Raw genomic sequence first — 12,236 nt, 5'->3', positions numbered from 1 at the left:
TAATTCATCTCACAAATGATCTTTGTGAACACCTGCAGCACAAGATGCTCAGAAAATATTCACATTGCTCACTTTTTAGCCTCATCTGCTTACTGGTGATATAAAGCTTGTATAACAAAATATGGGAAACAAAAATACCCTAATACACAAATATTGCAACACAAATATTGGGAACCTTAACACCAAGTTTACATATATGGAATGTAAACTAAAATAAATTGAACAAAAATGTCTATATCATAATATTGTCAAAAAATAGGTAAGCATATTGTAATATTTATATATAGCATTATTATTTATTATATTTTAAATACTGAAGTTTAAAATAATATAATTAAAACTGAGTAGAAAAAGTTAAATAATTATACATATTTGAAAACATTACATTAAAATTATTAATAATAAAAAAATAACAAACATGTATGCATAACAAAAACAGAGCCACATTATGTTAAAAAAACAAAATAAATGGACAACCAACAAAATTAAAACATAAATTAAAAAATACAAATTATTTATTTTGAAAAATTGTTTAAAATATTTAAAACAAATAAATAGAATAAATCTTAACATTCATACCAAAACAATAGTAGGGAAAGTGCTGAACTTTGATTGAGTCAGATTTACTATTCCCACTCCAGTATACAAAATATGAGAAAGTGTTAAACCTTGGAGGAGTCAAATTTACTATTCCCACTACAACGTATGTAAAAGCAGGGAAATTATTGTTCGACTTTAGAGAGGTTAGATTTACTATTCCCACTCCAATCTCAGCAACAGTAAAGAAAGTGAAGGACTTTGAATGGGTCCGATTTACTATCTCCCACACCAACAGGTAAAGCGTTTGACTTTGGAGAGTTTAGATTTACTATACTCACTCATGAGCTGGTTATCGATCTGGATTAATCCATAATTGGTGGTGAACCATGAGATTGTCAGAGATTGCTTATCTCAGGACAGAGCTAGCAGTGTCCTGTGGTTAGGGTATGTAGAGAACTTCATAAAGAAACTAGGGAAACCCCATCTTTTTGAGTCCCCAGATAACCTCAGGTAAAAGGACTTACCTTGGGTTAAAAACATTTTATTAAATATGATGCATATTGAAAGAGAGGCAAAAGAGCTAGTGAAACCCAAGGTTCGAGCCTATCTTTGGCTGAAAACAGCCCCAATGAAAGAACCTTATCTAAGTGTAGTAACAAAGCCTTACCACTGCTTTCTTTTAACCAGATTTAGATTTAATCTTTTGCACAGTATATTGGCTGAACCTCAGGGCTGGAGAAAAGTGAAAGATTTGTGTCCCTGTTTGTGTGATAATTTTTCGACCCAAGATACTTTGCACTTTATTATGTTTTGCCACCATTTTCATTATATTCATAAACGTTTTTTAGTGCCTATTTTAAAGGAAAAAGGATATATTCAAGTATGGCCTGCTCTAGTTTACCTACAGATGCTGAATAACACTTGGGAGAGTTGTATTAATGCCAGTTTTTTAGTTGCGGTCGTTAAGGAAAGTTTGTGATGAAATGTTTGTTAGAATGACTGTTCTCTATGTGTTAGAAAAGTTTTTAACATTTGTGTATGCCTATTCTAAAACAATCAAAAGGCAGAGGCCTGTTTATTTGCTGAAGTTTTTATGGTGTCTAAGATTATCTGGATATGACTTTTGGATAGGTTTTATTGTTGTTGTTTAAGATGCTTGTAGTGTACTTGTATGGTTTTTATTAACCAAATAAAGTGGATATGACTGACTGACTACTATTCCCAATCCAATCTGAGCAACAGTAGGGAAAGTGTTGGACTTTGGAGGGGTCAGATTTACTATTTCCACTCCAACAGATGCAAAAGAGTAAAATTGTTAGACGTTGGAAGCGTTGGACTTACTATTCTGCCTCCATTCAGAGCAACAGTAAAGAAAGTGTAATACTTTGGAGGGGTCAGATTTACTATTCCTGCTCCAACATAAGCAAAAACAGGAAAAGTGTTGGACTCTAGAGGGATTATGTTTACTATTCCCACTTTAATCTGAGCAACAGTAAGGAAAGTGTTGGACTTTGGAGGGGTCACATTTCCAATTCCGACTCTCACGCATGGATATTTGGGGGTAGACAGGGGTCGCAGCTGTGACCTCTAGCTGTCTCCCTGCTACTCATGGTACTTCCTTTGTGACCCCTGATCTCAAAGGTGGCAAAACGTTTGCATCCTCTGAGGCCAGGAGTCGCAAGGGAAGTGCCAGGAGTAGCAGGGAGCAAGCTAGAGATTGCAGCAGTGACCCATGACTACCCCCAAATTATGTCCAAAGCAGGAAAAGTGTTGGCATTTATAGAGGGGTTAGATTTACTATTCCCACCCAAATCTGAGCAACAGCTAGAAAAGTGTTGGACTTTAGAGGGGTCAAATGTAATATTCCCATTCCATAGTCAGAAAAAGCAGGGAAAGTATTGGACTCTGGAAGGGTTAGATTTACTATTCCCACTCCAATCTGAGCAACCATTAAGAAAATTGTTGAAGTCAGAAGGGAGTCAACTTTACTATTCCCACTCCAATGTACGCAAAAGCTGGCAGAGAAAGTGCTGGACTTTTGAAGGGTGAGAGTTACTATTCGAATTCCTAATTTGAAAAACACATTTAAACAAGAACAAAATAAATAAAAAATATTCAAAATAAAAAAATACCTTCATTAAATGTAAATAAATTAATTCAATTCTAGAAATACCATTTTTATATTACAAATTATAAAATAAAGAAAATATTCTCTCCCTATTACCCACCAAAAAACAAACACCAACAAATTACAGACATTAACCCCTTGGGCGCGGCCGCGATTCTGCGCCTGTGCGGCCGTTTTTAAAAGTGGGCGGGTTCATGATGGCCTCCAGCTGTCATCAGCACATGAGCGCCGTGATGCATGATGGCTGGGGGACGTCATCAGCACCGAAGGGGTTAATAACAAATATAAACAAGGAAACATTATGAATATTAAATTAAGTATTAAAAATAGCAATTAACTTTAAAACAATTATTAAACATACAAACTATATCAAATAAAACAATATAACCTACAACAATCTTGAAAAGTGATATTATGTGCCAAAAATGTATCATTTTACCTTTTGAGTTGATAAACATTTTGACTTGATATTTGGGTATCATGATGGTTTGTTCCACTTTATTTTGGACCTTCGTCTTTATGACTCCTAGGTCACTGTAACACCATGCAATTAAACAATGAAAAGAAGACCATGACAGGATAGTTCTGAATTCAGTTTTAATCCTAATTTGGCAGAAACAGAAGTTTCCACCCAAATTGGGATTAGGGTTGTGCTTGAAAACATGCACATTGGGTAATTTTCCCTATTCACATTTTGCCAAGAAAAACATGGAAAATGTGAAAGGATAAAAAAGTTATTGGAAGGTGATAAAACAGGTGTAAATTGATGCACGAAGTACTGATTCCACATGTAATGTCTCATTACCAGGAAAAAATCTAGTGATGATGTGGTGATACTGTAGCCGGTATTTACCGCATGCAGTATTTTCCGCATTATTTTACTGGGGATCCCAGACAAGCCCTTAGAACACCTTCAGCTGGTCTGAAACACTGCACCAAGAATAAACTTAGGCACGATCTCACAACCTTTCTGTTAATGCTCCAGTTCCCTATGTTACCGATTATCACTTGAAGGTGCTCTCACAACTAATAAAGTACATTTCTAGTGGTTCTAAATGCCTAGTTAAGCTGATCTGCCGCCACAGCTCACAGTGTGAGATCTTTAGCTGAAAGTGAAATTAACAGCAAAGTCCATGAAGCCAGGGCCACATTTATCAAGGTTTCACACAACGCAGCAAGACAACTTACTATGCTTCACTGCATGAAAAGGAGAGGGTAGGAATGTGCCATATTTAGCAATATATGCCACATGCATGCTCTCCGCCTGCGCTAGTGCACAATCTGCTGCCTTGCGTCAATGCAGGCATTGTTGCTTCATGGTGCAAGGGTGTCTGCATTACAGGAAGGATTATTTTTGTGCAGGAAGGAACACCTCCCAGCACAAAAACAAATTCCTCTGAGGATTTTTCCACTTTCTAAGTGTGTTGCAGAATAAAGATAATTCGCTCCTTGTGCCTCCACTGGGAAGGAGTAGCGTGTTGATGCATTCGTAGGTTTACCATTGTTGGTAAATCAAGGAATGCACCAAAATCCACGGCTGGATATTTGGGAACACCCATGCTTCACCCATGGAATGCCTTCACCGGGCTCAGTACCTTGTACTTGCACTGCATTGCATTACTCCATATTTACCAAGAAATGAAGGGCCACGCAAGGTGGCCTTGCGTTGCTAAGTAGGTCTGACTTAGGAATCGCATTGCCGTTGCGGCTCCCTGCGTAATGCAAGGGCAACATAATCCCTTGATAAATCTGGCCCAAATGTTCTTTCCCACTTATATAATGTTTTTACATGCAACGCAGAATGTCAAATTTCACAGGCACTTTGTATATTGCAAGGCAGGGTTTTTGCTCAGTACAGACGATAACATCTTAGTTACACACATTTCCTTCTACAACGCAAGTATGCAGATTTTATTTGAAATTCATGGGAAAAACTGATCCCATTCCTGGGTCTACAAAAATCACTCTCCAGCCTTTAGAAGGGGCTGAAAGAGACACCCAGCAGACAAACCTTTATCACCTAGGAAATAAGACAGCTGACTTCACATTTCAAGTGCCAATTGGGCCCATCTCACTTGTTCTGGCATTTTACTCAACAGCTTGTTGGATCTGGAAGTCTCATCTTTATAGATAATAACATAGCCTTATAGCCCGCCGTAGCAGGCTATACCGGGTTTTAAAGGCCCTCTCCAGCGTTAAAGGCCCAAGCAGAAGGCGAGGGCCTTTAACAAGGGAGCAGAACTTTAATAGCTGTGTAGCCCAGCTACGAAATGTTGTAAGGCTATTAGAAAATTCTGCCACTAGAGGGCAGAATGTTCTAACAAATTAAACAAAGGCCTCTCGGAGCCCGAGGGGATTGAAATCCCCTCGGGCTCCGAGAGGCCTTTGTTTAAACAACATTGGAATGTTGCTCTGCGGGCCTTTACCAGCCCGTAGACGCATGGGGCACTCCATTGTCTGCAATGGAGCCTACAACATTCCAATGTTCTAATATTAGGTAAAGTGCAATGTCCAGTTCAAGACGTGTTTCAACCAAAGGTGTTACATGAGACATGTGGCCTCAAGGATGTGGCCTAACGGCTAGGGTGGTCGACCTCAAAGCTGGACAACTGGGTTTGAGTCTCGGCAACATCCTGTGATTCTGTGCAAATCACATAATCTCCCTGTACCTAACAAAAAATTCATGTGCTCACCTGTAATGCAACTGGTGCTCATATAAAGCGCTCTGATACCTTCCGGTCTAGTTCGCGCTAGCGCTATGTAAAACCCCGCCCCCTAAACTGTTTACGGTTATGATGCCACATGTCTTCTATGACATGATTGGCTGTTACAGTTGTCTTCCATCTTTGTTCGAAACACCTCTCACCTCCAGGAGCTCTGAAGCGATCTGTCTGTGATGAATGAAAACACCATGAATAGCTAGACCATAAAGATTCCATCTGTATTTTACCTTGTCCACGTCTTCAGCCACCACATGCATACCTCTGTCTGAGCTCCCAGTATGCGTCACATCAAATTACACTTCACTTCTACCCTAAGATACTAAGGGACAAATTTACTATTATTTGATGCAACAAAGCCCAAAAACCAAAGTTGCGGCACTGCTTTCCATGAAATAGAGAAAGCAGGAAAGCATCATATCTACTAAGACATGGCGGAGGGCAATCTTCACAAGAGCTGGTACATTATTTAGCTGCCTTGTGCCATGCACACCCCTTTTCGCGGTAGTGCAAAAGTGTGTGTGTATGAGTGTAACATAGGTTTTGTGCTGGAAGGGTAGCCTTCCTCGACAAAACACTAAGCTTAGACTAACTTGAAAACGTTTTCCTTTCTGTATGTGTGCGGTACAGTTCAGCACATGCCTCAAGGAGCGTATTATTCTGGTGCAAATCCTTGTCTTTAAATGTTAGTGGATAGGGGTTTGCGTAAAAAAATAGGAAGTAGCATGGGAACACCCATGTACCACTCATGTGATGCCCCTTTGATGCAAAGAAATGCAATTCTATTATTAAGTAACAAGGAATCCAAGAGTCATCAGGGACCTAGGGTAAGCATAGTATATCAAGACAAATGGTCCCTAGACATACAATATTACGAATCTTGTATACCAAATAGTTATTTATTTGTAAAAAAAAAAAGAGAATTAAAATCATCAACAATTGCACAGTGGTAAAGGTGACAAAACGTGCTCGGTGCTCTCTCATACGTGATAATAGTTGTCAAAGTGCGTATCTAAGACATGAAAAGCATGGCACGTTCAAGATTGATAAGCAGTACAAATATGGTCCGTGACACTTGTCGACATTTCGATCCCTTAAGGAAATACCGGGATCATCATCAGTACTCAAAATATTTTGGAGCTCCAGTATTTGATAGGGACAAGCTTCAAAGCACTCAGGATGGAGAAGCCACTGAGTCAGAAACCTGCATGGGAGGAGCGAGGAGTGGAAGCAGGGAGCCCACAAGTAAAGGATATACCTGCAGTTCGAGAATTGCCCCAGTCGCTTGTCTCCCGATGTGCTCCAGTTGGAAGATCACGGTTGGCGGAGGGCAGAGGGGGCGGTGTTGAGAATCCAAAGCGAAGCACCAGGAATCAGTGAAATGCCCACCAAGAAGCGTAATATGTGTCACGGAGCCGCCTAATGAGTGGCCAACAGAAAAGCTCAGGCAGACAGTGAGCCGAACCACAGAGGGCCTGGTTCGGCTCTGTGGTATAGCGCAGGGCTCACTGTCTGTATGAGCTTCTATGCTGACCAGTAATCAGGGGGCTCCCTGCCACATATTATATTACGCTTCCTTTGGGGCATCAACGGAATGCTATACTGAACATTGATTCAATGCACTAGGATAGTTAACTATTAGTTATGTGAGTGCCTTGCCAGGGGGGTCTTTAACACTAAGCAGATGTGGAGAAAAACAAAACAGAACTTTAAGAGGCTGTGTAATAGACTTAGGACTCTTCAACTGTAAATCTAAGACAATGATTTAGATTGGGGAATAACTGCTGGCAATTTACATGCAGATTTCGACTTGTTTGTATAATTATAAAAACAATTATTTATTCCTTCCATTTGTAAAGTCTGGTGTCACCAAAATGGCTTTGCAGCCATGTTAGGGATTGTAGAAATTATCTGAAAAAATACAACATATTAGGATCTGGAGAGACTGTCGCTTCACTATACGGTCTGAGTACAGTAATCAAAATACAACTGTGGGCTAATTTCTGCAAGATCTTGAGTTACACAGAGGTCCCCTTTCCTCAGAGATAATGTGATAAAAGATGGGGGATATGACAGATATGTTTTGAAGTTATGAAGCCAAGTGGCAAAAGATAAAACCTTCCATTTATGACCAGACACTGATCAAGATGAAAGCAGTGCTTAATTTGAGTTGGTTGTTGCTGGTGGGACTCACTGCCACTCATTTCTGGGGACCAGCACCTATTTTTCCTCATCTGACAATGACAGAGAGAAAGAGAGAGAAAACAAGAGAGGAACAAGAAGGAGGAAGAGGGAACCCCGCCTCAAGTGGAGAAAGCAGGAATCTGCAAGAGAGAGATAAAGGGAGTGTCTAGTAGTGAAGTAAAGAAGCCTGAGTAGGACTTAAGACTACCATTAAGCGCACTGACATTCAGTAGCACAGGCCATGGGTTTCTGATCACAGTTTTGTACACTGGCACTCATTCTTTTACAAATTTAGTACTAGTTGTAGGTAGCAGTATCCCGCAACACAAAGCTGCATTTGAGGGTTGAGTGGACCGGCTGGGAAGGGGTTTTGCCTCCATGGGACTCTAGAAACATAGGGGGTCGATTCACAAAACTAATCTGAGACAAAATCCTAAGCTTACTACTTTTGGTATTCACAGAAGACATTTAGTTGTAGTAAAGTTAGAATTTTGTCTTAAATTAGGATGTTGTCTTAATTTAGGATATTGTCTTAAATTAGGATTTTGTCTTAAGTTAGGGTTTTGTTTTAAGTTAAAGTTAAGTTCAACTAAGTTTATCTTTAGTTTTGGCCTTAAGGCAAAACCCTAACTTTACTACTACTAAATGCCTTCTGTGAATACCAAAAGTAATAAGTTTAGGATTTTGTCTCAGATTAGTTCTTTGAATCGACCCCACTGTTCTAGTGTCTGTGCATTAGACTAGATTAAATGATGCTGTAAGAATGAAGGAGTATGCATAGGAATTGAGTAAAACATGTCTTCTTGAATGGGCAATTTCAGAGTCACGGGCAGTCATGAGACAGTGGGTTGGGCAGACATTTTATGTTTCCTCTGGAAGACAGCTGCATGCCACAAAAAAAATTCCAGTCTAGACCTGGAAAGACAGGGCGGCACGTCCCATGACACAAGTACTGTAATTGGATGCCACCCCCTCCTGCCACTCTTCCGAGAAACAGACGGCCAAGTAATCATTGGGTTGTCCAAAATATCTGATAACTCATCCACTTAATTTGGTGACTTTTCATGACTCAACATTTTGATGCACACGTCCTCTGGGCTGGGATCCAGTGACATGGACATGGGATGCGGAAGTAGATTAGACTGTCCCAGTAAGTAGGTAAAATAGGACCAACCAAAGTCAGAATCCACAAAGAAAGCCCTTAATTGTGGCGCACTAGCAAATCTTTGAACTAATTTGCTTCAATCCCAAAGTCATCCATTTCAATCTCTAAATATGTGGTGGTAGGTGCCCCTTTTAAGTGGAGATGGATTTAACATTCAGATTCCCAATAGTCTCGCCTAATGGTCATTTTGCGCAACGACTGTAAACACCATTGGTAAAACCACCCCAACTCACTTTTGATTCTCAAATTGGTCCCTCCCACACTGTCGTTGAGCAGGGGCCTCGCTGTGAAACCGTACAATCTTGACATATCCCACTATATTGTGTACTTTGACTTTGAGGTGACTTAAATGGGAATTGTAACAGGAACCCTAAGCGTCTCGCCAGAAATGAAGAATTGTCTAGGGGATCAGTAATTTTTTTCACAAGTTCCCTGGTGTTAAAATTATTGTCATTAGGCATTACCTCCTTTAATGTTATATTTTCATAATGTTTCAATAGCTTTTAACCCTCTACCCCTGTAATCGTACATTGCATCTTATAATGAGAGTTTAGAACGTTCTGGCTCCACCGGGTTTCCCTGAGGAGAGCCAGGAGATAGATGAGAATAAAGAATCCTCGTACTATATATGGTGTCGTCTCACTTTCAACACATAGAATTGGAGATGAGGAAGACTGTAATGATGTAGAACAAGTTTTTTTGGTAGTCAGTGTTCCAGCGATTTTTAAAGATGAATGGGATACCTGCCTGGAGAAAGATACTACGTTAGCTGAATAATTAAAAAACAAAATTTTGCATGGTGGCACTTAAAATATGGGGACTTATCAGTTGACATCAGAGGTTTTTGGAAAGTGAGAAATTAGCTTAGATTGTTTGATAACTAAATATTTTGTGGTGACAAATTGGTACCTCCTTAAGAAGGTTTTTGGAAAGTGAGAAATTAACTTAGATTGTTGTATAACAAAATATTTTGTGGTGACAAATTGGTACCTCCTAAAGAATAAGCAAAAAAATAGCTGAATTGTCACACAAGGCTATTTAGGCAGAAGCATAACAAAATCCAAAGCAAGAGCCCACTAGTGGTTCCCTAGAATGGATGCATTAATTGAGGAGGTAGTCAAGGATTGTGTTAGTTGTGCCTACAGTGATAAGTCAACAGTAACTAGGAATGTAATGTATGTAAATGTATAGGCATTTATATAGCGCACTACTTACCCGGAGGGTCCCAAGGCGCTTCGACCGCTGCGAAACCCTTCCTGGCTTCCCTGAGAGATGGTCCCTTAATGGGTATCTCCAGGGTGAGACCAGGCATCCCCGGCGGTCTGGTGGGGCCGTTAGTGAAGATGAGGCAAGCTAATGCCCAGAGTTGCCGAGTGTGATTGCTGATCAGAGTGGGCACCGAGGCGAGAGAATTATCGAGTCCGCTGACCCTGGTCCAGAAACCTGCCGCGCTGGGAATCGAACCCTGGTCCCGGGCCGTCCTCTGCTCTCGGGTCTGCCGCCTCTAACGAGTGAGCCACACTACTTCACACAAAATGCACTCAAAACTTATAGGTTAGTCTTAGAGACTTTCAATCTCATTGGATTGTCACACGTCATGTCAACCTCATTAATACATGAATAGTAATTACATTTCTACGGGACACTTTGTAAAGGGAGTCCCCAGAATTCTAATTGCAGATAATGGAGTGTAGTTCACTTCAGAGGATATGAAACGATTTTAATCAGATATGTTTGTAGTTCACATGAAAACTACACTTCATTGTCCTAAAGTCAATGGGCTAGTTGAAATGGTAAACAGAATGTAAAAAGAGCGCATACAGAGAGCATATGTTTCTAACATTCCGATTGTGGTAGCAATTCAAGAATTATTAGGGCGTTATCATACCACTCCCAACAATATTACTCGGGTTGCTCCATTTGCAGCGTTGAAGCAAGGCAGCCAGGTACCAATTTCTCACTGTGGTGGTTAAGTGGAGGTATGGGTAAATAGGAACAAGATGAACAAAAACGTTTGGCTCACCAAAATGATTACAAAGTGAGATGTGACAGGTCATAGAGTTGGCAGGCAAAGTGGAATGTTGGTGATTGGGTTTTAAGAGATCAGAAAATTGCAAAGGAAGAGAATCAGTATATTCTAAATCAATGTGTATATCCTCTGTCACATACCGTGTTGTGATTCTAGACAATGGACATACATGGAGCATGGACAAGGTGGCTACATTTCCACTGTTTCTGTTACTCTCTCAAAGTCAACCTTTCACAAGTTCACCAAATAGTAAAATTGAACCTGCAGGACATGCCGGCTATAGATCCTGACCACTCTCAAAATGGCAGGAAGATTTTGTAATTGGTTAATCTTTCCCAAAGGAAGGTAGATATGTTGTAATTCATTGCCATTAAGCATTGTCACCTTTAATGCCTTATACTTTAATAATGGTTCAATCCTTTTCTACCACTGCCCTTGTAACTGTACATTCCATCTTATATGACAGTTTAGTATGATCATGCTCTAAAGGAGTTTTACGAGAGGAGAGCTAGGAGATAGACGACAATAAAGATTCCTCGTACCACCTATGGTGTTGTCTCACTTTCAACATCTGGTATTCCTCATTTCTCACTGGTAGTTCACCAGAGATTTGGGTTTGCTTTCAGCAGGTAATATCACAGGTGAAATGTACAGTATCTAAAGTAAATCTGCAGTCCTTGTATTTCCAATGAGGCTGGTAACATGAGTCATTGGCCCCATAAGAATTAGTGAGGAACCTGTAATCAGCATCTTTGGGGGAGATTTGCAAACAATTCATGCAACGCCGCCCCCGCGAGGCGGGAGGGAGCAGGAGAGCACCATATCTTCAGCGATACGTCATTCTCCTCCCTTTTCCCTTGTTCCAGCGCTTATTACAGCTGCTGTGCGCCACGCATACACCTGAGCGCCATAGCGCTATGGTGTGTGCATTAGTCTAGCATTAGTTTTGGCTACCCTTTCTGTACAAAATACGATGCCCAGACACAATGCAAAGTTTTTCCCATTTGTATGCCCATGCAAAGTCAGAAAAGGAAGGAGAAATTAAAGCATTTCTCCTTCAATGCGCCTACTTGAAAAGGGCGCATTTTTCTCACACTAAACCCAATCTACTTCATTTAGTAAACTGGGTTTAGCATGAGAAACTTTGGGTGGTTGCATAGGAACTCCCATGCTGCACCCTTGGTACGCCCCCATGGCACAAAGTAATGCGAAGCCGCGATGTACGCAGCTTCACATTACTTTTCTGTTATTTCCAGCGCTTAACAAGTTTAGCGCTGAAAAGTAAATAGAGAAAAAAAGATTTTGAGCCAATTTGTGATGCAAACACAGCGCAAAATCTTAGTAAATCCCCCCATGTGCATCATTTTGCCAAACAAATTACAGATTATATCATACTTCATTAGCATACAGATACATAAACATGCAAAAGTGCACTTCAAAGATCCCTCATAGGTAGGGGACATATCTTGA

At 40.3% G+C, this 12,236-nt stretch overlaps 1 protein-coding gene across 1 annotated transcript in view; it reads right to left on the bottom strand.

Moving 5' to 3' along the window:
• Positions 1 to 12,236, bottom strand: part of KLHL40 (kelch like family member 40) — a 67,992-nt gene that overhangs the window by 49,483 nt on the left and 6,273 nt on the right. The gene's annotated exons all lie outside the window — the stretch shown is intronic.

The sequence above is a fragment of the Lissotriton vulgaris genome, chromosome 10 (assembly GCF_964263255.1).
Source record: "Lissotriton vulgaris chromosome 10, aLisVul1.2, whole genome shotgun sequence".
In the NCBI taxonomy this organism is placed as follows: Eukaryota; Metazoa; Chordata; class Amphibia; order Caudata; family Salamandridae; genus Lissotriton; species Lissotriton vulgaris.
Note: the sequence above shows the minus strand (reverse complement) of the source record. Positions and strands in the feature narration are given on the sequence as shown.